This window comes from Phalacrocorax carbo, chromosome 5, assembly GCF_963921805.1.
Source record: "Phalacrocorax carbo chromosome 5, bPhaCar2.1, whole genome shotgun sequence".
NCBI lineage: Eukaryota > Metazoa > Chordata > Aves > Suliformes > Phalacrocoracidae > Phalacrocorax > Phalacrocorax carbo.
Window position 1 is genome coordinate 26410120 of NC_087517.1, and position 24052 is coordinate 26434171.

The following is a 24052-nucleotide window of genomic DNA, read 5'->3' on the forward strand; positions in this document are numbered from 1 at the left end:
TTTCCTTATCCTGGGCACACTAAATCCCCTCTTCTAATGTGTCCATTACATTGAAGCATAGCAGGAGTGAAGTTATATTTAATCAGCAAAAGAAAATCAAAGGAAATGGCATGTGAAAACATGCACTGCGTGTCCTGACCCACTGATGTTCTTAACTTTTAATCAAGTCCACAGAGTTCACATCTATTCAGAGTTCATTACTACTATAATGATGCTGGGGAACACTAAAATTTGCTTCCTTTCTTCTTCGTGATAACATACCAGCTTAGTTACTTAAAATTATTTCCAGAATTTTATACATGGGTATCACTGTAGGTTTTTCCTTTGCCTGTTTAAAGGACAAGGGTACAAAGATGGCCTCAATGCATATATATCTCAACATTCTGGGAATTTTACCTTGGAGGCAATCTGAAACTGGATAATCTGTTGTGGCTTTGGAAAAGTAAATTAAGTAGTGTCTGAGACTGTGGAGGAAACTGTACCACTGTGACCCTTTTAAAAGTTATTCTAGGGGAGGTATTGAAAGAAAAGTTTTTTAAATTCTGAAGTTTTAAATAACAGTCTAGAACAGAAACTAGAGTGCTGGTAATAGCCAGCAGGGTTATAAGGGTTGTAGTAACAACCCTTCCAACCAAAGATTTCTTTCTTTTTGTTGTTGTTTAAAATGCATAGCTTAAAGTGTTTGTACTGCTTTGGTTTTACAGTCTATACAGTAAAGAAATCGTATGCATTCTGCTGAAGACGAGGCCATGGGACTTCTACCCATTGCCAAAATCAAGTATGAAACAAACTCTTTTCCTTGTATTTGAGTGGAGATAACTAGCTATACAGAGTATCAGCCATACAGATTTTGTTTATATGAGATTTAACCACTCCAGCTGATTTATCATATGTTTGTCTTCGGGGATTCTTGGACTCTTTCCAAACTGCATTTCAGATTTGCTTTTCAGAATTCTAGTTTCTTGTATTTAGTAGGGCTATTCTTAATAGAACTTTTATAATTTGTGATTACCTGTGTAAGATGTTTACCTGTCATTTGAGGTTTAAAGCATCTCTGGGTGGTTCGACTTCCTTTTCCAGTTTCTTCAATGAGAAGAAATCACAATCCCTTTCTCTTCCAGGATGTCCAAGCATGGTTTAGATTTTATTCCTGTGACGATATGTGAATATGGAAAGTATTTTTTTTACAGTCTATGCATATTTTATATTATTTCACTTCAGGATTTCTTTTGCTATGTACTGCCCCAATCTTGTATAATGGAGAGAAAAAAACAGTGCTGATCTGAATAGACCAGTTCATATGGATTATCACTACTGAAACCGAAGAAGGAAATGTTTAAAAGACAAAAGCAGTTTTCCCAAATTCTCTTTGGGGGAATTGAAAAACACCTAAATAAGAAGATCAAGAACTGAATCTGATTTTACTCCCAGGAAAGATGGGGAAAGGCAGCAGTGTGTTTTCGTACACAGAGGTGCTGCTTGTCCTTGGTTTCTCGCACCTAACCGAGCAGAAAGAAAAGAATAAACCATCTGAATGGCGCTACAGGACCAGCCTAAAGGTCCATTTAATCTAGTTTCCTGCTCCCCACCGTGGATGGAAATGGATGCCTGGGGAGAGCGTTGAACAGGGCAGATAAACAGTGTCCTTTCTTGTGCAACTTTTCAGCAGGCAATGGGCAGGCACCTTTTAGTCAAGAACTGCAAAGGGAATGATTGTGCTTAACAGCTACAGCTATCCTTCATTCATTCGTATAATCCCTGCTTAAAAACCTCCATCCCTGCAGCTCCATAGTGTTGTATAGCAGCAAGCCATCTGATTTAATAACACTTTGTATGGAAAAGTTCTTCCCAGGCGTTGTTTAAACCTGCTGCCTGATCATTTACTGAGTCTCCCTGAAGCCTTGTGTGATGGAAAATAGCGTGTGATTGTTTCCTGTTGGCCTCTTACATATCATTTGGGATTTTATAGATCAGAAGACAACCCTTTTTCAGTTGGTTCTCCAGCTAGAAATTATCGCCTCACACAGATGTATTCCCGTACCTCTGCATATAATCTTTTAGCTGTGTACATGCATTTTCTAGTTCCACATTTTCATATGAAGGAACTGGAGCTGTACACAGCACTCAAGTGCACAAGAGATTTACATAGGATATAATGAGCTCTTCTGCTTTGCTTTCGGCTGCTTTTGGAGTAATTTCTAATATTGTTTGCCTTTTGGACTACTGCTGAGTAGCAAGCTAATGTTTGCAGGAAACTACTCACAATGACTCCAAATGATAAAGGCTCATTTAGAGCCCATTTTTATGTATGTTTAGGTAGGGTTATTTTCATTACTGTTTACATTAGTTTGCAATTATTGACACGGACTTTCAGCAGCCATCTCATTGCCCTATCATTCGCTATTGTCAGATGCTTCTACGACAGCTCAGAGTCAGATCTTGTTTTGCCTACCATTAGTAATTCTGCAACATCAGGAAACTGTGAAGGTCCTTGGTCCTCACACAAGTAACTTTAGGCTATTTAGGTGCAACAGTGCTCAGCCAGAAGTATTTTAAGTAATTCAGCCCTAAGGAGGGCTCAAAGAAGGAAGTAAATAATGTTGTGTTGGGTGGTCAGTGTCTGTGAAAGAGGATGTTGATCTGGTTTCCTGCTCAGAACCGAGTTACCTGATGTCGGTCCTGATGGCAGCTGTGCTTTCTCATTCTTGGAGCTGGCTCTGCAGTCTTCTGGTACCCCCCTACTCTAGGACACATCCAGGTTCCATCTCACTGACACTTGCCTATTGCCTCCTTTACAGCATGCGCCTGCTATGAGCCTCCCGCTGCCTCCTGAATTCTCCCTTTGCCCAATTTGCTTTATTATCAGACACTAAATGCTCTTTGATCTACTTCATGCTTGTTTGTGAGAGCATTTCCCGTTCACTGGTTACCACTGCTGTACTCTGTTTTGCATAATTTGAATTAATTTGCAAAAAAGACAATGTGTAATTTGCAAAAATCTTTAATAAAAAGATGTGTCTGCTCCCTCTGCCTTGCCTAAGTGTACTGTTTTGCCAAACACAGACAAAACCCTAAACACGAAGGACAGCAAAGAAACAATATTGCTACTACAGGAGAAAATAAAAATATTTTCTTAAGATTCCGTAAGTAAATATTTTCAGTGCCCATAGATCTGCTTATTGTCAGGGTATGGGTGGTAAGCAAACATTTCATATGATTTTTAGTAAACTTCCCTGCTGCTTGAATTAGAGTGGGATGTTTTAAAGGCATTTATGTCTTGCAAAGAATTGTGGAAAGAATTCTATGGTTTAACCTGTGGAGGTTTTATCTTTGCATGGAGAATTGAGCTATGTTTTACAGCTTTCTTTTGGAGAACATGCCTCCCAATTGTTAGTGAGACTAAACTTGAGGAGAACAGGTCAAGTTCTTGGATGGACAAAATAGACTATAGCTCCTCTACTGTGTTTTCGTCAACATTTCATCAAGATGTTCAAACCTTTGCTCCTGGTGGTGTATATTATGAGCAAAAATTGGTGAAAAATTTTGTCCTGTCGTTGGGTAACAATCACACTGATTTTCAAGAAGTTTATGTAAGACTACATTTTTTTGCCAGTGTTTCTGAAGGAATATGGTAATACTCTTCTACAGTTATCAAAGAAATGCCCATATGAATCTATCCAAATTATGATTTATTTCAGGACTAAAGTTTTATGTAGATAAGCCCTTAGAAGATGAGGAGGGTATCTGTGTGCATACACTTCACTAGCTTTTTGTCATCTACCATGTATGTAACATAATTGTATCATTTAAACAAAATATTTGAACTGCCTTTCTACATGCTTGTTTCTCTTTGGTTTAAGTACAGGCAAATTAGTAAAAAAAAAACCCTGTAAAAAAAACCCACCTCTGTAAAATAGCCAATTAAGAATTTGGTATCAAGATCGTTAGAGAATATCAAAGAATAAGTTGTTCAGGAACAAGCCAGCTAATTAACAACACAGTTTTCTGTAATTTCTTTCTATCCATGGTTCGCTTTTTCAGGTCGCAGATGTTGAGTGGCCTCTTGACTGAAATAAATAGTGGTGTTGTTGAATGGTGTCCTTAAAACACAATTAGGAGTTGTGTCCTTTATCTCCTTGCCCTGTTACTTATCTCTTTTAGGAGAAAAATAAGTGACTATATTCCTGATACTATTAAGCTTTCTATAATGTATGTGGCTTGTTACTTAATCTTTCTATGGATTTTATATGAAAACTTATACCTCCCAAAATCCCGCTTAATCTTTTTCCTGCTTCAACTCTTGGAAACTGAACACAGAGAATAAGAAACTGTTACTTTATCAATTCCCTAACTTTATTCAACCACATTCAGAATGAGACTTGCAGGTTCAGCTGAGAGAATAAAGCAATTTTTTCCTGAGAAGATTACACTAAAAATACAGTGTCAAGGGAACCTTCTCTGGAGGTCTCTGCCTCGATAGGAAAACAGTCACGGCTTTTCTTATGCCAGGGTCCCCAGAATGATCCTTTGCTGCACAGTGCTGCCAAATCTGGAACTGCCATTTTGAGAAATGGGGAAAACATAAACCAGCATCACACAGGCCTGTTTGTTTAATGAGTAGTGCAGGCTCAGTAATTAGATTTCTAGAACCCTGTAAATCTCTACTTTTTCCAAGGAATTTGCCATTTCCCCTCCTTCTCTTATTGAGATTTGTTGGCAGTGGCATCTGGTTCTTCAGGGATTTAAACTGATTTTCTCGGACGACAAAATATATTTCCCATCTTGTTACCATGAACCAGACAGCAGGGCTAAGTTGGACGATTTAAATAGGACAGCCAGGAGGAGTCCAGTTTGTGAAGAGAGGCCCCAGAGCCCTCCCAGAGGACAAGCCAGTGCGCCAGCCCTGGGGACACGGAGAGTGACCAGGCTGTAGCAGAAGGACCAGGGTGCCAGAGGTGAGTCATGGAGCATAGGCGAGTCTGCAGCCTGCCTCCTCCACAGCAGCGTGGCCTGTGCCACCCCGTAGCTTCACTACACAAGACAGTCCAGCTTCCCGTTTCCAGAAGTGTGTCCAAGTCATCAAGTATGTCATGAAAGCTGTGATGGAGGATCTACGGAAAAGAAAAAAGAAAGCTAATATAAATTAACCTAAGGGAGTAATTTCTCCGGCAGTTTTCACGAGTATGTAATGCGTCTTTTTCAACAACCTCCCGTTACCGGCTGACAAAGACCGAATCAGCTAACGCAATGAAAGGTGCGGGGAGGGTGACAGTGCGGTGTTGGGTTGTTGGTGCGGGTGTTACGGAGCTTCACGGCGGCTGCCGACGGCCCCGCTCCGCACCGACGCCCGGGTCTCCCAGCGGCATCCCTTTGTCTGACATCACCCTCCCACCCGTGGCGCGGAGGTCCCTCCTGCTTGAAGCGCATCCCCGTTGTCGCCCACGTGCTTTCCACTTTAATTTTAGACCTGATCTCATGACTGAAGCCCGTTACTCGGTCCCCGCCGCTGCCCCGTTTCTCCGGCACCGGCTTGGCCAGGGGGACCGACGCGGTGCCGCGCCGCGCCGTGCCCCAGCACCGCTCCGCCGCTGCGCTCGGCGGGGCCGCGGCCGCGCTCGGCAGGAGCATCCCGGCGCCGCCTGCCCCCTCCGCTCAGCCCAGCCCAGTCCGGTCCCGCGGTACCTCTCGCCGGGCCCGGGCCGCTGCCGCCGGCGCGGCGGGGGCAGGCGGGGGGCGGCTGCCCGCCGCAGGTGGGTGCCGGCAGGCGCGGAGGGCACCTTGGCCGGCGGGCGGGGGCGGCGCGGCAGGGCTGCGGCGGCGGCGCGGCGGGGCTGCCCGCCCCCTCCCCTCCCCTCCCCTCCCTCCGTCCCTTCGTCAGACGGGCGGGGAGCTGCGGCGGGCGGGAGCGGGGAGCGGCGGGGCGCAGCCGCCCGGGCCGCAGCGGGGATGCGCCGCGGACCCCGGCGAGGAGGTGGGCGCTGAGCGGCGGCGCTGGGGGCGCGCACGGGTGGGGACCGGCGGCCCGAAGCGGGCCCGGAGCCGGAGCGGCGGGACAGGCCGTGCCGGGGAGCAGCGGGTCGGGTGGCGCCGCGGCGCGCAGCAGGGCCGGGGCTCGGGCCCCGCGCCCCGCGGGTGGGCTGGGCTGGGCTGCGCGGCCGAGCGGCGGGGTGCGTGTCGGGGCGCGGCGGTGCCGCGGCGGGAGGCGGGAGCGGGCCGGGGCGCGGTGGCGGCGGGCCCGGTGGGGGGCTGTGGCCTGGCCCGGCGGCGGCTGCCGGGGGCGGCCCCGGGGCGAAGCCGGAGCGTTGGGGGCCGGGGTTACGTAACCGCCCTCGCGCCGGGAGGGGGCCCGGGTCCGGCCCCGGCGTCGCGCCTCCGAGTCGCGTTTTTTATCCCTCCTCCTCCCATGCAGAGCGATTTAAAACGCCCCAGTAAACCGCCTGGTCTGTGAGAATGAATTGTAGACCAGCTCTTCCCAAGTGGGTGCGCTCCTAGGATACCTTTCTGTTTTCATTTTCTCTCAAAAAAAGGCAGGAACGGCCTGTATTCCCAATTTTCTAGCAATGCTGCAAAACCCTTGCGAGTACTTCGAATATGTATGGATTCATTGAAGCAGTAGTTTGGAAATTATCTGCTTCCCAGAAGTCCTGATGCTTAAAATGACCACCTGACACGGGGTTTGCTATTGGTCCATCATTTAATTTTATTTTATAGTTCTTTTAGTGTGCTGCAAGGCTACGTTGTCGATGTTCTTCCCCAAACCTTCAGCAATGCAGAGACTATGGGCTAATAGTAATTGAAACAAAAGACCTTGCTGTACTTCTCGGCGTGAATTAGGAATCCAAGGTCGAACAGCGAACTGCAGTTCAACTTGTATGGGGTAGCGTGACAGAACAAAAGTATTTGCAAATCTTATTAGAGAGTTTAAGAGAAAAGTGTTCCTTAAATAGGCTCTTACTCAGTAGATGAAAAAAATTGGTTAGTAAAGGTGTGAGGAAATAGCTATTTTAGGACTACAATTAACTCTATCAGCTCAATTTTAATGGAACTAGTACATATAATTGCGTTCCTAACAGACTTTCTGTTCTGCAGATGATTAACTTGCAGAATGATACCAGCTCAAAGATTAAAATCTCATCAAATATCTAATGGTTTCTGTATAATATAATTGTGTTTGGTTTATAATAGTTCTTTTCTAATAACCATCCTCTGTGCATATAGCTGTAGATACTATAATTACACTTTTTAAATTTTGGTATAAATGACATGACTTTGGCCTTTAGAGATTAAGCAGATGTGGTTGGTATGGATCACAAATCTTATGTTTAATAAAACTTTTATTTTTATGTATATATCATAAATAGTTTTCTTTTAATTCCGGTTAAAACTACATAGAGGATTACTGCTTTCTCTTTTCTCTCTGTTTTAGATAAGTTAAGAGATATGTGCAACATTTATTATTTATAATACTCTAAGGAGGTTTATATTTAAACTGCATTTTCTGTAAAAGTAAACAGTAGGATGTATATCTGGAGAAACAAATATTGCAGGATTTGTGACTGAAGACCCTCTAAACGTTTTCCCTTGCTATTGAGGGCTGGAAGAGGTACCTTTTGGTGTGCTGTAGTTCCTCAAGTTCGCTTCTTCCGCTTCCTACTAGGTTGCTGTTACGCTCCTGGATCCTCCATGGTGCTTGTGAGCCATATTGTTAGTTAGCAGTCTTTCTTACTGCTGGCCCTTTTTTGTTCTTAGCCCATCCTGGCAGCTTATTCATAAATCTCTGTGATGCCACAAGTTGCTATTGCTGCTTTTCTAGTCTTCATTTTGCTTCAGTTCCGCCCAGGAATAACAAAACACTGGTTCATCTACTTGCAGGAACAAGTGGGTTTTTTTCAAGTGCTGGTGTTGAAGGGCTGTACTCTATGTTTATATTTGGGATGTGGTTTTTTTATGTGACCATCAGAAACATAACTTTACTCATAGATGTTAACTAGGCAGCCATTCAGACCTTACTACGATGCCGCCATGGCTATGGAAATATAAAGCCTTGTGACTTCCTCAGTAGGTGAATTCCTCACCTCTTGCTCTATTACAAGTGCTGCTGGAGACAGGGGCTGCTCTCCTTTGGTACTCCTTCCTTCAGTCCACGCTGGAGATGAAGGTAGAGGGTGTGCATAGTATCACTTTAATTTTCAAGTGGTGCGTGTCAGTGTGTGGGTATGTATGTGTGTCTACCCCTTTACGCTTCACATTTCTTCTGAGATACGGTCTACCACTGGATTTCTCAGTGTGATAGAAGTGAATGTTTTTGCTCTTGTTTTTCCAAATACATGAGATATCAGCATGGGTTTTCTCTGCAATTTTTTTTGCACATACGACTTTAGTTTCCTGAAAACTTAGCTTCTAGTACCACATGGCTTTGTCTCAGGAGAGTTGTATTTCTCAAGGAACATGAGTCCTGCAGGTCAGCCCTTCTGTGCCATGCTGGAGAACCAGCTGCCACTGATACTGGTATTGCAGTGGCAGCTGGGAAGGGAACTGCCAGTGCTTCACTGCTGGAGGGGTGTACGTGTGTCTGTATTTTTAATGTGTGTGTATGTATACAGTGAGCCTGTCCTAATGTTTTAATTCTTATGCCTCATGCATAGGGTAGAAAATAATTGTCCATTACCCCTGTCTTTTCTAATATTTTTTTTAAAACATTGAACAAATCAAACATTTCTCAGGTATTTCTGGTGTACATGATGATAAAAAACTGGAGGGCTTTATTTTTTTTTCCTAGTAACTAAATGCATGCTGGTTTTGAAGGTTTTGATTATGCTGGCATGGGAAAAGGCAGTAGTTTCTGTAGATAACTTTCATGGGAAATGCTACTTTGGGTAATTGTACTTCTAAAAGGAATGTCTCCAAGAATTTCCTTCAGGCTTATGTTTCTTTCTTAAGCTGCGTTTAATGGAAGTGGAAAAAAAACCCCTTCCCAATAGAATAGTAAAGTAAATGCTTACTGTAGTTTTGGTGTGTTTTTTTTTTTTTTTTTGTTGAATCCACAGTATCAAGGTTCCAGACGTTGAAGGAAACAGCAGCAGGTACATTATACAAATGAAAGTAAACATGCTCAGGCCATGTGAGGGAAGTTGGATTTTTGGCAGATTCAAAACGTGGCTTTGGTGACAGGCATGGAAACTCTGCAGCTGTAAGCAGTCTGACAGGAAGTTGCATTATGAGGTGCCTGGTATCATGAACTGAATTTGGTTGTCATATTATGAAATATAAAGGAATATGAAATTATAGTAGTGTTCATGCTATGAATGATGCTATTTGTGTACGTTTGTAATTAATTTTACTATCTCCACACCTAGGTTTTCTGAGCTGTAAGTATAAGCCTACAGCTTCTAGCTGTTTCCTGTAAGTCAAAATGCAGACATGAGGGCAGTTAAAAGTTTTCTTTAAATGCTGCCACTGCTGTGTACATCCCGGTGAATGGTGTTGCTAGCATATCACTCTTTTGGGGTTAATTGTTTCAGAAGAGCTGAAGAATGGTGCAAGAATGTTTTGGTGCTGACAGCTGATAAGCTGGTCACAGGGAGGACAGCTAAACCTGAAACACAGAGATAAGAGAAGACTATGGGAGTTATTGTGTATAGGCAAAGTCATGTCTTTTAGGGAAACTTGTGGGGTGAATAGACTCGTTAAGATATTAAGGCAGGAGAAAAATGAACAATACCAAAATATTAGAGACAACTGAGGAAAGTCAAGAAATACTAGAGACAAGAGATAAAACAGGGTGGAAGTGGTTTTTTTTATGTGTGTTTTTCTTTTTTTAAGAGGGGTTGGACCAAGTGACATCCAGAGGTTCCTTCCAACCTAAATTATTCTGTAATTCTAAGTGGTTTGGCATTAAAGGCAAAACCCAGAGACTACTATTTTCTGGTTATTTAAATGGTTTTAATGTGAGCTCCTCTGTCACCAACTCAGAAACCAAAAAAAAAGATTGTATCTCATTACTTGTTACCTATAACTTTAAAAAGAATAGCTCTGAAGGAGGAGGAGGAAGTTGGAGGTTGAAGAAAAGTAAGAGGAGGGGTCTGGAATATATGGCAGTTGTCCTAAAGATTAGGAGAGCTTTATAGTGATCCTTAGAAATGCCTTACTCTAGCACAGGAGACAGCTGCATTTTGAAACCAAGTTAAATAATTTCTTATTTGGGTTTTTTGAGTTCCTTAACAATGAACATATTTTAATACTAGTTGAGATCACTTCTTTTAAAGGAAGTAATGGATACATTAACTTGAGGTGTAAAGAAAAGAAATCTCTAGTTGATTGTGAACTTTAATATAGAGTTGCAAGAAATTCAAGTATCAGGTGTCATGTTGCATTATATTAAAAGATTAAGTTTTCTACCAAAACATCAATTTCCTCTGGGAAACTTGGTTTTCTTGCTGTTGTCTTGCTGGGGGATGGTATCTGTATTTTTAGCAGAGTGCGGTCCCTGGGCATATCTTAAAGGTTCTGTGTTGCTCAATCAAATATTTCACATTTGTAGAATTTAAACCCTCCCCTCACTCTAATGAATCTTTTCCTCCTTAGTTCGGGATGCTGAGAATCATGTAGGTAAGTTGAATCTACCCAGAATTTAGCAGACCGGAAGTCCAGTCTTGATTATGATCTCTCACAGTGCGATCTGACTGCTTGCATTCATAACTCTGCTAAAATAAGAGTTTTATTTTCCCTGTTTTACAGTGGAAATTGAGAGATGGAAATGCTTGTAGACTATAAACTATATAAAAATCCTGTAGTTTTCAGTTCACATGAAAATCGTGAAAACCACAAAAATCACAAAAGCTGTGCTTAGTCTCTGTTGATTTCCTTAGCATCTCTGCTTGGACTAGAAATGAGCAACTTATGGATTCTTTAATAAAAAGTCTGGATTAATTTATCTGTATATGGTATTGAATGTAGTTCCACTCTCTAAGGCAAATGCTGTTCTGCTGGTACAGAGCTTTTCTATAGCATATATTGTTTCCAATTAAGTTAGTGAATTATGTTTGTGAAGGATTCAAAGGTATTAAAATAATGTATTAGATCCTTTATATCAGTATAGTAGGGCATATGTCTGGGATTGCTTTGTTATAAAAACAACTACATCCAAAGTAAGTAATATTTGTGTAAGAACGATCTGTGGATCACTTTCAGGGTACCTTACCTTGGACCGTGATATCCTTTTTCAGATGATGAACTGAAAAGTTGTCTGTTGAGAAATGAAATAAGCTCAGGTTGCCCAAAGAAAAGGCTGTATGAAACCTGTGCCGTAGGGTGAGGGCTGCCTGCCCAGATAGAGAAGACCGTGGCTACATCTGCCCAGCTCTAGCTGACCTGATTAATCCTGGAAAATAAAATAAGAAAAAACCAATATAAGAACTTTGTTCTGTAACTGTTGCTAACTTCACACTTCCTGTAAGACCTTTGGGTTGGGAGACCAAAGAGTTCCAGAAGCCTTGGTGGCAACTGCTAATTGACCTTAGACATGTGCCGCACATGTCCTGCTTAATAAAACACAACTAGATTGTGTGACACAGAGTGGTGTCTTTCTGTTCTTGCAACCACCCGACCCCGTTCCCCTTTGACAAACCCAACGTGGATAAGGTGTGATATTAAAGAGGATTTAGGTCAAGACAGGTTTCTGTGAGTGTCTTAAAGGAACATTTCCAAGCTGGTGATTCCTCTTCCCGTTTCACTTCTGCCTTCGCTACCTCTCTTCCCTGTGTGGTCAACCTGCTTCTGCAGTGGGACCACAGATAGGCTCCCCACTTCCACTGTATGAGCGTTTTTATGCCTGACCTACTAAGGGTTGCCTGACACCCTTGTGATGTTGTTCAGGAAAACAAATTTTAACTGTTTCATCCCATCCTGTCTTTGAAAATAAAATTCAATCTTGTTGGGAAAGTAATGGCGCTGTGATTTGAGAACTAGGAGAGAAACAGATCCAGATAGACTGTGGCTCATCTTCTCACGTTGTGATTTTTTTGAGGTTTTGGCCACAGGATAGAAGTTTCTTCAATTCATTTATTTTTCTAGAGTAGGAAAACTTTTTAGGAAGGTGGGGTGGGGGGCAACTTATTTTCTTTTGTACCTTTATATTTAGGGTGCTGGTTAGCTGCGTTGCCACCTGGTAAGGATTGATCTTCTGGGGAAACTAGAAACTGATGGAGAACTGTAGAAATGGCAACAAATGCATCCGATAAAGGGACTTTGAGCTTTGAAGTGGGAAGCTGCAATGTTTAGTTTAGTGACAGGTATTTCTTTCGGAGTGGAGTGGGTCAGCTGGGTGAGAGGGTGGTGGTTGATGGTGGAAGTGATACTTGGTTAAAGGGAAAAAGCTTCAAAATAAAACAGCTTGTTAAGATCTGAAATTGGCAGTTGGTGTTGAGCCAATGTGAGCATGACACATGCATCCCTCTGGGAAGTAATTATGTCTCCTTCGTGTTTAAAGCCTGTGTTTCTTGGTTTTAATCTGTTTCTGGAAAACAAACTTCTTTCAGAAGATGTTTGCAGAAAACAGAAGGATGGGAGTGATATGAAATGGAGCTATAGGGTACTCAGAGGATGAGTCTGGTTGTAAAGGATCGGTATGCCCCTGCTACTGGAAGGTTAGCTCTGTAGCCATACAAATTCTCCTTCATTGTAACGGTTGTTGACGTGTAAAATCCATCTTCTTTTTCCCCTGTTCCTGTCAGCTAAATGCAAGTTGTCTTTCCAAGTTCACTTGCATCTGACAACTGTGCTTTTTTTTGTGCTTGTAACTTCTGGTACCTATGGTCAGGTGACAGTTGCTACCTGCGTTAATGTTCTTGGGTGATATAATCATGGGTAAAAATAACCCATTCTCTGACTGGGGTGGGTGGGGAAAATGTTCTATAACTGTCCTTAACTGTGATCTGTATTGGGGTGTGTGCAAATATGCTATGGGAAGCTAAATGTAAAATATATGGTGGTCTACTGAGCAGGCTTCTTTCAGTCCCTCCTGTGACTGCTGTGTAGCCCTATATATAAAACCTATGGTCAGTTTGCAGTATATGACTGAATGACATGCAATGCAAAATAATCTTTAAAAAAAAAATTACAAGGTATTTTCTTTAGTAGCTGCACACTCTGTCTCTTGCCTAGTCACCATAAATACTGTTGTGTGACAGAGCTTACAATTAATAATTAGAGAGGCTTTTGTCTCTAATTAATACAATAATGGTTGTGTTTTCTTGTGAAATGTGAGTTGAGGATTAATGGGGTAGGCATCAAACCAGGTCAGAATATGAGGATTAGAATTAGCCAAACTGACTAACCCTCAGCCCCTTACAGGATTCTTCAATAGCTCTACATGGTTATGCAGTATCTGTGGGTTTAAGGAATAGAAACAGTTTCAAAAGTAATCTATGTTATGCTTTTTCGTTTCCGTTTCTGGCAATGCAAAGGTTGCTGTGGGATCTGCAAAGTAGTTGGTTGCTCTTAAATGTAACAATGAACATGGCAGCTTGGGTTCATAGCTCTTAGCCTTTCCATAACAGCTGCGGTGTGTCCGTCTGCCTGAAGAAGAGAAAATGTGCTACAAGCTTAAGGAGAATTTTTTGAGCTACACTAGGAAGAGGAGAGGGTGGCAGATTCTTCGCCTTTAAAATGTACAAATTCCAATTCATAATTTTCTTTCGTTTTTCATAGAATTTTGGCCAAATCGATGTAACATGAACCTAAGAACAGTAAGTTCAGGTAGAGGGGGTGGTAAAACAGCCATGTTGTAATCACTTGGCCTTTCCTAACGCTGTGATATTTTTCTTAATACCCTTAGGTTTTAGGTTTCCCACTTGAAATGTCTAGACCAGTTCCCCAGAGGCTGTGTAACAGATCACTGTTCATAGTTCTCCTGACATTTTGTGCCTTCTTGATTGTCTCATTTTTCTCTGAACTGTACATCTTTATAGATCCCCATATATACTTGTCCTCTATGATGTGTGCACTTTCTATTAGTTGAAGTGTTATCCAAACTGTTAATGCATTGCACCAGGGCTGTGCCTGGAGTCGGGGAAAGGATCGTTGACTTTGGCTCTGATATGTGCTGACTGTCCAGTGCAGAGCTGTACTGGCCCTTGGCTGCCAGCTCGTGGTGCAAATACCCTGTAGTATTATTAGCACCTGCCACCTTATGCTATTTCTGGTATAATTACTCTGATATATTCATGATTAGATTTCCCCCTCAATATTCTTTAGACTTCAGAGAGATTTCTTCAGTATTTGCAAATTTTTATGCTTTAACCTTAACTTTGTGAGCACATGAACTCAAATAATTTTGCATAAAGCTATCAGATAATGTCAATCATAAACCTGTGCTATATCCCTTTATTATTCTATATACTGTTTACGATTTGAATTATTTTTAAGTTACACAGATTCTCATGTAAAGTTTCATATATTGACTTCAGCACTTTCTACATTTTCTTCGTTTTCACGTATGTTATTTTAGTAAGAGTAAAAATAATTTCAAAGATGCAATAAAGAATAGTGCTTTGTTTAAAAAAAAAAAAAAAAAAGTAGAGACTAACAGTAAGGACTTGGTAAACATGGTGATGTTCCCTTGAGGGCAACAGAAGTATGCTAGCTTACATCAGTTGAAGGGGTTTTAAGTACAGTAAACCAGAACTATTTAAGCTGGGGTTGATGTAAATTAGGCTAATAGCACTCTCTAGAAAAGGGGCAGTATCTCATAACAAAGAAGTTTAAGATCTTGATGCCAATGCATGTGTTCAGTGGTAAGCGCTCTATCTTTTTTCTTTCTTCTGTTCTCCTCCTTCATCTGTTTGCGGACACCATGCTCAGCGCTGAGAAATGCGGAACATGCTTGTGGAGGGCATGGCAGCTTTATTCATTTCTTACTTCAACATCTCTGGCAATGTTCCCACGTTGAAAGCTGATGGAAACAAACTGCTCCTTAAGTTGCAGATATCTTGAGGAACACGTAGTACTGCTTTCTTGGCTGGTTCTTGGGTAGTTTGCCATGAAAAATGTGTCATAGCTGTGTGATATAACACTGAAAAAACCACCAATGTCAGATAAATCTGTTTATAGATGAAATTTAGTTTCTTGCAAAGAAATGTAATGAGTGCAAACTAATATTGAAACTAATTTTTTTAAAAACAAGTGCACCAGGAGCACGTTCATTACTTCTCTGGGTTTCCAGCCCCGAGATGTGCTTTCTCAGCTCTTGCTCTCTTTATCGTTCTGCCTCTCCTTTGCAAGTAACTCCCTACCCATTAATATACCCCTCTCTTGATTTCGGTCCTGTGCCCTCGCTCACCGATCCTCTCTGGGGACACAGGTGTGTCCCCTTGTCCAGGCTGCTGGTGCTCCATGCCTCTCCCCTCCAGCGGCCCCTTGTGCATCCTGGCTGATGCAGTCTTCCATGCCTCTCCTGAGGGTCCTTTGCCATCTCAGGAGATCCTTGGTGGGGGCTCTCAGGGGCTGGGGAATATAAAAGGAAAAAAACCTTGGAGAACAAAATGCTTGGAAATTCACAGCGTTAAGCATACCAAGGAAAATCAGTTATTTTCCTAAGGGGCCTTATGCCTAATAGCAATGTAAGGTGCCACTTCTTAATGGCAGTAAGTGAAATATTTTTATGCCTTATGTTGGTGATTCTGTGAAGGTGGGTTACACGTTTCGACCATGCCGAAGCAGATTTAAATGTAATGGTTCCAAATGTTTCACATTTAGAATAACAAGTCTGAACAGAAATAAATGTATGTGTATTGTGAGATCCAAAAGTAATTCAAGCAGACCTTTCTGAAGTTTTTCTTTAAACAATCTCACTTTGCTGCAAAAATGACTTTCAATTCCTTAGGCTCCCGCAGATTGCAGCACAGAAAATCAATACTTTTTCAGCTAATGTCAATTTTTTCCGTTAAAGGATAAATGAGGAAGCATGAGGCTTCTAGGCTTCTCTGACTGCTGTGTGCTTCCCAGACAGCTAATCTTTATTTATCTTTATATTTGGTATGATGGACACTTAGTAGTTGTAATTTTATTCTCATTGCCACCATTGCTTGTGTTTACAAGTTAAATACTCACATAATGATGGGATTATGGTGCATTTTTAAAGCCTTTGTTCAAGTACCACAAGTAAATGTTTTGTTTGAGTAAATTAAACTTTGTAAGAAACCGAACATGATCCCTATCATGGGTTAGTTTTCTGCTCATTCAGTAATGTGATGACTTGTATTATCTTTGTAGTCACTGAAATTTGTCAGTGCTTAAGTACTGGTACTGTGGAGGTTTCGTTCTTTAGGTTATTTTTTATAAACTGAGATGTTATAATTTATATATCCCTGACCAAAGGTTTCCTATTAATATGTTCACAGCAAGCCAAATGTATTTAATTTTTTAATTTTGTTCATTGCTTTAATGATCTTTTACATATCCCTATACACACCTTCTGAAAATACTGTAGATTTGAATTAGAGAAAATATTTTTTTACTATTTGAAGCAAATATGCACTTTGCATTTCGATTTCCATAGATTTCTCAAGAGTAGCAAAAGTGTGGCATGATCAAAGGCACCACAATGGGTCACGAGTGAAAGACAGCAAATGTCAAAGTTTAGGTTTTGCTCATTATTTCTGTTTTGCTAATAAGGGTGGCTGTGTATACAAGCATAACGCAGGAGGCAACAGCATTTGCTCTGCCAGGTGAGAAGTAGAGAAATGAAGTACTTCAGGTCAATGGTGCTCCATTCTAGGAGGAGCTGGATCTTGCAAATAACAATGTTGGAATTTTGCTAAAGTTTCTCCCATGATGTTTGCTCTTACTGTTGCTGCAAAGTTTGCCTGAACATGAGGGTAGCCTCACCTGTTAGCAGCGGCTGACAGGGACTGTATGGTATGAAGTTTCACTTGATGACCTATGGAAGACCTACGTAAATAAAAATGGGGCATGTGTATCTCAAAAAAGGTGTGAGAAGAACCTGATTTAGCAAATGGGCTCTGTTGTTCAGAATGGAGGTTAATAAACTCTAAGCAGAGACAGAGTATTTTTCCCTTTGGGTTATGCCAATTGCACATGGCAATGGACAATTCTGAATGAGTTTATAAACCTGTGCACGTTGTTCAGCCGCAGCGCGAGCGCGTGCCGGACAGCCAGGCATCGGCCAGGTAGAAGTGAGGGAAGTAAATTTCCTAACTTTCCCAGATGCACGGGTGAAGCCCTGCTTGGTAGAATAGCTGCAATTTTCCTGCTTCAGGATGCTTGTTAAAAATCAGAGAAAATAAGGATGAATGTGAGATTTTCTTTCCAGAACACTGCGATTTCCGACTGAATATCTAATGTGCTCTTTTCCCCCCTCTTTCCTTTTTAATCTCCCTTTTACAATTTTTGTAGTGGGAAGCTGTCCCAAAACACTTACTTGTTAGGTGTCACTATGTAGCATTAACACAATTAACCTTACAAGTCCTTTTTTCTTCCTTAGTGTATTTGCTTGGTAGACTTTCAAGAATTACTTTACTGCTATTTTCTGATGTTGATTAATTTTGGAACAGGCATTGCATACAGCAGGGGAGTTTCTCTTCTGTGTAAATGGCTGTGGGCATCTTGGCTGAGGCTGCTGACACATATTTGGCTACACGCTGACTTACCAGCTATTGTCAAGGACTAAGGAATGTTGCAAAAATAAAATTTGTTACTTAAGAAAATTACTAGTGTCCTTACAGTTGGAGCTATCTCTCCTCCAAAGGAAGAAAAAGAATTGTAACAGGACTTGAAAGATGATAGTGAGATAAAGTGTCAAGGTTAACAAAATATTTTATGATGTCGGGGTATGAAATTGTCCTAAAGTGCCTTTACAAAAAACATCCCTCCCCCCCAAAAAAAAACCCCAAAACCAAAACAACGCCCACCCACCCCACCCACCCCCCAAACTGTGGCTAAGATGAGTATCTTTGTTCATTCAGTTGCAATATACACATTAATGAAAAGCTTCAAGTGAAAAGTACTGACTAGGTCTCACTTGGGTGCTTGAACTTGGATGCTTCCCTGTAATTCAGTCCTCTGGTGTAACTTTCTGGAGGTATATTTACTTGTAAAAATGATGGTATTATGACTGGTAATACATAATATTTCTCTTGAGGTAAGGTTTATGTATAAATAAATGTATCACAATATTTTTTCACTGTCTAGATATAGGTGACTAGGTGTCAATGCAGTCCAATAGTTTTTTATTCTAGTGAATTTATGAATTTCCTTGCATATAACCTCAGTTTATAATTTGTGAATGGTAACGAGGAGCAGAGGGAGGAATTTTATCTGTAGTTCTATTTTTGCTATCTCGTTTATGGTTTTTAATATAGTAGCATTTTATCATTTATACTTTTGGCATTACTCTTGCGTGCAATATACTTTTCAGGACTATTCTTATGCCTAGAAGCTGCTGTCAGATAATGTTAGAAGATTTCTCGGTAGCTATGAAATCAGACAACAGTAAGAGAGGCTTAAAAAGGAGATGCTGAACTTCAAACCATGGGTTGTATGGCATTAGAAGTTCAGAAAAAACCTGATACTTGAGTTGCAATTTCTGACACAAGCTTCATGGCCAGCAAAACATGAAGTAAACCCCTCTATCCATTTTCTGCGTCATCAGTGGTACATAACCGTTCTGTTTCATAAACATGTATGATTCCCCTGAAGAGAGAAGAGGATGCTTGTATTTTGGTCACCAGTTTTACTCATACAAAATTATCATTAAAATCCTGTCAATATTTTGCTGAGCTCTGGAAAATCCACATTTATCAGCATCTCACATGAGAATAAGAAGCTCTCGGAGTGGGGACAGTGCTCCCTGATTTGTCAAAGTCAGTGAGCAGAGAGAGGACTACTTACTGAACCCTGTTTGATCAGTCTGTGATAGCCAGCACATATTGGCTCTGGCCAAGACTGCAGGTAAAATCTTACGGTGGTTGTTAACAGCAAGGGTGGAGGTGTGGATAGGATCTTGGCAACTGGGGGTTCAGTGATCCAAGAATGAAGTCTGATGTCGTCATGAAAGAAAACGTTTAGTGTCCTGTTTTGAGCACAGGTATATACCTAACGGTAATAAATGCCTCCTCTTCAGGTTGATGATCAGTCCTAAGAGAATTGCAGGTGAACATTGTGCTTCTTCCTCCTGAGAAATCATGACAAAGTAATTGAAACAACCAGATTTATGTTCAGCTGCTTACTGCTGGAAGTCATTTTGTTATCTTGAACCCAGCATTAATTTAGATCACCCTTTAATCTAAGTAAAAGACATTGTGTATGCTTTCTCTCTTGACTCTATGTCAGTACAGAATGTCCAGAGAACGCTGTTCATTTTAGTGCTAGTGTGCTGTACAGAATTTCAGGTTGTAATCTTTGATATGAAAACAACATGGCTTTTAAAATAATTTGATAGTTTATGCTGTGTGTATTTATTAACTTATTTATTTTGGATATCCTACTATCTTCCTACTTCTGCGTATCAAGTCCTTAAAAATTATTTATTTTATTGATGATCAGTGTGCTTACACAAGTCCAGTAGGAGTCTGTGAGTCTGTAATATCTTTGCCCTGTGATTTCAAGCACTCGAGCAGTGTTTTTCTGGAGCCCCACTGAAACAGATGAAAGGCTACACACGCTGCAGACTCCAAGGCCTGCACATAAATACCTGTACAAACAAAAGTGTCTTCCAAAAATTAGCTCAAATTTGAAAACAGAACGCAAAGATGAAAAAACGCATTAAGTTGTTTTGGTTTTTCCTTCATAACAACAAATAATGCAAGGAATGTTTGAATTTCTCTTTTACTCGCATAGCTCCTCAGAAGATTAACACGCTGTCAATAGTAGTAGTTGCAAGGACAAGTCTTTAATTTTCCTGTTATACATCTCCTGAATAGTCCACCACTGCCACTTGTTTTATTAACATTTCAGAATGCATAATAATTTAAAATAGAGAAATATGACTCCTGTTGTCTCTTTCTCCAGGCTTAAGTAAGAATAATGTATTTTCATATCTATTTATGTTATGTGTGTTAAAGCATCATTATGAAATTGAAAATGCTTCTGAGTATGTTTTATGAAAGTTGAAAGACCCTGAGTGATAATGGCAGGATATCACTGACCTTGTTAGTATATTAAATGGTAATGGTAGCATGTCAGGACGCAGAGCATCTTGATAGTTGGTTTTCTGTGGCCTGGGCACCTCTTGGTCAGTGGTAGAATCTGCTTTCTTATGTTAGAGAACTGGAGTGCATTTCTTGGACAGGAAAAAATAGCTGAAAATGTAAAACACTTGTAAGAAAGAACCACCCATTCTGGAAGTAATAGAGGCCAAGAAACCTTTTTGGCTAAAATAGTTGCAAGTGCTTGCAAATCTAGCTAAACAAACACTATGACAGAGCTTTCTGACCAGCTGTGGCTAAGTAAGTCCACCAGAAATTGCTGAAGTGATATCTCTCGCCCTCTTTAGTGGGAGCTATGCTCAGGCTTCGGGAACTGGGATGATCCATGGGGGGGAAAAGGGTTATAGTTAAGACAGTATTGTTACAAAAGTACTGCTGATTGCTTTGATAATATTTTTTGTTCCATCTTTTCTTTTCCTCCGTGTGAAAGATGAGCACAGGATGGCTGTGGCATGTTAGGTCTGCTGATCCCTGTGTCCTGCCTACGGCAGTAACTCACAGCAGGGACCACAACGCGCTGCTCTTGCCAGCACTTCCCCGGGTGCTGTTGGACTGGAAGGCATCTCAGATAGCTCAAGATACATCTTTCCCTCCCTTGTTGGTCCAGTCACTTTCTAGACCTTAAATTTGGTGTGTATATGTGCTTATTATAGTGTGCTACAGTGTGTGTAGGTTTGAAGAAACTCGGGGAAGGCACACATTGCATCCAGTAATGTGGGCTGGTTAGCGTAGGCTGGAGAGACCTTTATGTGTTACAGGGCAGAGACTAAAGTGAAAACAGAGTAAACACAATTAAAAGAAAGAAAGAAATAAAAAAAAAAGGTTATTTTCAATCTTCCTGGTAGGGTCTTAAAGGATCCACTGTAAGTTTCTGTGTGGCATCTCACATGGCTCTCCAGGGGTGATGAAAACTGGAGAGGTTCTGGTGGATCTATACCTCCTGTGGCAGAAAATAGAGGGGCAGTACTTGGATCCACAGAAGAGGACTTTTGATTCTGTTAGATTAGGAAGTGCAGTTTATTGGTACATTATACTCTGAAAAAAGTTGAAGTTTTGTACCTTTGTTAGTGAATTTGGATTAAATTTAGCAAATATTTTCTATAAAAGGGAAAATGGAGAAAAACTTGAAAAGCTGAGATTTCATTTGAATACATGTGCAATGAAATTGTCATTTTGGTGTGTCTTGATGTTGAAATGGACTTCTTTCCCCAACTTAACTTGAAATTTCTCCTTTCTTCCTCCTTCTGGTCTCTGAACTAAAAGAAATCCGCTATTGATACAGCTGAAGTAGGTTCTTTTTTCAGTTAAGGATTTGAGGTTTACGAAACATGTCAATAAACATGCCCAAGGGAAAACTTGGCTGTTCCAAAAATATAAGGCAGACTTTTCTATTTAAGAAAAGCCATCCCAGCATATGGTGTGTCTCTTTTAAGATGCAAAATATTCATATACTGAGATGAACCTTCTGGAGGAGCTTTGAGGCAGTAGCTCCTGCTCTTAAAGCTCCTGCCTTTGTTTGTTTCAGCAGAGATGTACTTTCTGAAATTTTTTCTTCCCAATCACTGAAAGATGATAATAGTGCCCTGCCAAACTGTTGTTGACAATCTATTTCTTGTAGGATGCTGTTATATATAAACAGCTTTTTTTTATATATTTAATTTTTCAAGCCAGGAGAAACATTCAGATTTGCTTTCAGGATGAGTCTAGAATAACATTAATGTCTCTGGCATAGCAGTTGTTGTAGTCTTATGACAACTGTTGTACACATTATCTTACATGACTGTAGTTGTGGAATAGTTTGGGTTTTATATGTGATTGACATCTTATTGCATACAGGGCTGCCTCATCTATTTTTTTTTTTAGTGCCTTGCTTGCTATAGCAGTAACGTGTGTTTGCTGCCACTGTGCTAGTGTGACCTTCACGCAGACCAGCAAAAAACCCATCTTATTTGCTCAGCATCCCAAAAGACAATTAGAAATGGTTGCCCGAGCAACATAGCATCTTTGTCAAATACCACAGGGATTGCTGTGATGCCAGTTGGACCGTTCCATCAGAAGCGGCATGCTTCCACGCACAAAACAGTAGAGTAGCGAAGGAATGTTGTTGCTTCCCATTTGCTTTTTATCTTTGCTTGGACTCTTTTCTGCTGAAGTGGTGGAATATAAGCAAAGGCACAGAGTAAACAGAGGAGTAGGAAAAAAAATTGGAAAGCAACATGAACAAGGAAAGGAATCCTGTGGGAAAGAGGTGGGGATGCTCTGTATTCTAGACACAGGAACAAAGCAATGGAAGAAATCAAATAGAAAAGAGTGTCAATGTGGAAGAAGCATTTAAACGGAACAAAGGTATTTAGAAAAGTAAAGAGAGAGAAAACATGGGAAATGCTGGAAGAGTGGTATAAAGGGGTAAAAATGGGAAACATCTTATTTTAAGCATCTAGTATCTCATGTTAAAACTATATTTCTTCATGAGAGGTACAGTTTTTGCCTTTGCTCAAAAATCTATATTTTAGGGTTTTTTTGTTTATTTTGTTTTTAAATTAAAAAGAAATCAACAGACTAATTGATGCTTTGATACTTGGGTTTGTTTCCCTAACACAAAACCTGCCAAAGATCCCTTCTGGGTGCAGGTGTCTTATCGGTCTTGTGTGGTTAAGGCACACTTGTATTTTACAGCGAACAGCACACAAGGGAGCAATATGGCTAGTACTGCATCTGTCTGCCTTTTTTCTTCTCAGCTTGAATGAAGCTACCTATTTACAGCTAGGATAACTGTGGGGGGGAGGCCTTGGCACCTGTCCAGATAAAGGGCTCACATTCACATCTCTGCATCCATAGTGGGATGCTGTAGCTACTCTCCTGCTGTTAATGCACCTAATTTTCCTTGGTTTATACACATATAGTGTGTGAACTCTTGGATAGCTCGTGTACTGTATGAAGTATTTGTTCCATCTGTTTGGAACATTTGAGTTTTATAATAAATTCAGAGTAATTCAGAGGTTTAGATCTTGACTGTTTTCTTTAGCCAGTAAAGAATTATAATATATGGAAATCTATCAAAATAAAAGCTATGCCACGAGAATAGAACACCACCACCAACAACAAACTAAATAGGCAATAATAAATATCTTCTTTCAGTGTTTTTCCTGAGAGGTGTGTGTGTGTGTGTGTTACCAGATGGCTCATTAAGAGTCAGTTTATTCTGCCATTTAGGTGCTAGTGTTTTCAATTCTTACATAAAGACGTTCCTTGTTAGTCCAGAAGTTTTGTGTTCTCCTTTAACTGCTTTTCTGCTATGTAGTTTCATTTAAAGATTACATCATCTGTAAGCTTTTTTTTTTCCTCCAGTAGTGTGGTTTGATGGGATCAACAAAATCTTGTTACATTGATGTGTGTCCTAATGTATTAAAATCTAATTTTTGCTGGTGATTGTAGTGCTCTGCTCTGTAAGCTACTTTTAATGTAGCTGCTACTGCTGACAGTCACAATACTATAGAGGACTCCTGCATGTGGAATTGGCTTTAGAAATTGGTGTGCACTGGCTTATACGTTAGAGCTCTAATGCTAGCTGCAGCAAAACTCGTCTCCCTTCTCTGGATTGCATAACAATTGACGTGAATTTATTTGATACTTTAACGGGGTCCACTTCTGTTCATGTCCTATTTATATTATAATCTGACCAACATCTCTTCATGTTATCACGTGATGTTTTGATAGCAAGGTGAAGTTGTGATTGCCTAGTAAGCTGCTTATACAAGCATCAATTACCAAAGTAGCAGAACGTAATGAACCTGCTATATAAAAGTACTGATACAGGTTGCCCTGTTCTG

The 24052-nt window shown here is 40.8% G+C and overlaps 1 protein-coding gene and 1 long non-coding RNA gene across 11 annotated transcripts in view; one reads left to right on the top strand and one right to left on the bottom strand.

The window, feature by feature from the left end:
• Positions 1-4331: 4331 nt before the first annotated feature.
• LOC135313391 (uncharacterized) lies at positions 4332-5832 on the bottom strand. Its single transcript, XR_010373027.1, has 2 exons — positions 5683-5832; positions 4332-5111 (listed from the first exon to the last, which is right to left on the bottom strand). It is a non-coding gene; the product is annotated as an uncharacterized LOC135313391 (long non-coding RNA).
• Positions 5833-5870: 38 nt separating this feature from the next.
• The window catches only part of OSBPL6 (oxysterol binding protein like 6), a 112414-nt gene continuing 94232 nt past the window's right edge, over positions 5871-24052 (top strand). For 9 of the 10 annotated variants that reach the window (XM_064451706.1, XM_064451705.1, XM_064451708.1 and 6 more), the window contains exons 1-2: positions 5871-5971; positions 13708-13745. The gene's annotated coding sequence lies outside the window, so the exon portion shown is untranslated. The remainder of the gene's footprint in view (positions 5972-13707; positions 13746-24052) is intronic. The other variant, XM_064451707.1, reaches the window with a different exon arrangement.